Raw genomic sequence first — 1,506 nt, 5'->3', positions numbered from 1 at the left:
CGTTTATAGTTGTGTTGCTATTGCATTTGATTATTCTAGTACTTTGTTATAGTTATTGTTCTTGTCTTATAAATTTTTCATTGCATTTTATTTTATTTTTATTTCTATTTTTACTTTTTTTTTTATTATTTTTTTTTATTTTTTTTTATTTTTTTTTCTTTTATTTTTTCATTTTTTTCATTTTTTATTTATGATATATATATATATATATATATATATATATATATATTTCTCTCATACTTGAAACTGTGACTTTTGAGACGAGGGTTTTTCAGAAACAATCTCTCTGTCTCCATGAGGTAGTGGTAAGGTCTGCGTACATCCTATCCTCCCATACCCCACTTGTGGGATTCTACTGGGTATGTTTTTGTTGTTGTTGTTGTTATAATGGCCCATGCTATATGATATTTTCAAGTATGTTTTAATGAATTATGATGATAAATTGCAAAGGATTTCAATGAATTTTATCAATGAATATCAAGGCTTATGAATGACTCATGAAAGGTTATGGATGATGTTTCAAGAATGTATTTGGAATGTGAAAGTTAATCCTCACACAATCATGTTAGAAAGGTAAAAGGACATTTTCACCAACTGATGGATTCTTACGAATCAATCATGTTAACGAGCTACTCTTAGGATTATTTTATGATAGGGGTTGATATCTTTTATTATCATTCCTAATAATGTTAATTATTATGATTTATAAATTCCATTGGGATAATGACTAAGCACTTAGAAAACTTTAAGATGGGGTTCAGTTTGGTAGCCAAAATAGCTACCCAAGGGAATCCTAGTAGCAACCTTTATTTCCTAACTATGTTGCCCATGTATGTTTATGATGCCAATATGGCCTAGCTAATGGATCCATATATAGTTCATGATGTTATGATGTTCTCATGATGTCTATCCTAGCAAAGTAGCCTCTCTATTCTCAATGTTGTACTTACATCAGATTCCATATTATTGCCAGCATGATCTTGTATATTTATTAAAGGTCCTATCCCACACCAAGGTATATGAAAAGGTATAAATTTCTCAAGGTTTTACTCATGTTTTATGATGTTGATCATCCATCCCATGTTCATATTGATCATGTCCTATATTCATTGTTCATGCATAATTCTCACAAACTTAGTACATTCAATGTAATAACACATACTTTTGCCTATATTGTATCATAACATAGGGTTCGGCGATCATGCTCATCCTCTTATTCATGGCTAAAGCTTATTACTATTTTTGTTGTGGTGAGTCCTCATGATTTGGGGAAGACTTTATACTTCATTGTTCATTATGATTTCATCATCTGTGATATTGGGTGAGCTAGGAGCTTGTCTTATCAACCCATCTAAATTAGTATAGGCATGTTGGATGTTATGGAGTCTATATTTTAGTATCCTTTGATGTTTTTTTCTCTTCTATTCAAAGTATGCTTGTTGAGACTTTATTTCCATATCTATTACTTAGTATTATTGCTTTACTTACCTTATATATACTCATGAA

This window comes from Solanum dulcamara, chromosome 8 (assembly GCF_947179165.1).
Source record: "Solanum dulcamara chromosome 8, daSolDulc1.2, whole genome shotgun sequence".
Lineage (NCBI taxonomy): Eukaryota > Viridiplantae > Streptophyta > Magnoliopsida > Solanales > Solanaceae > Solanum > Solanum dulcamara.
This window is presented reverse-complemented; position numbering follows the sequence as displayed.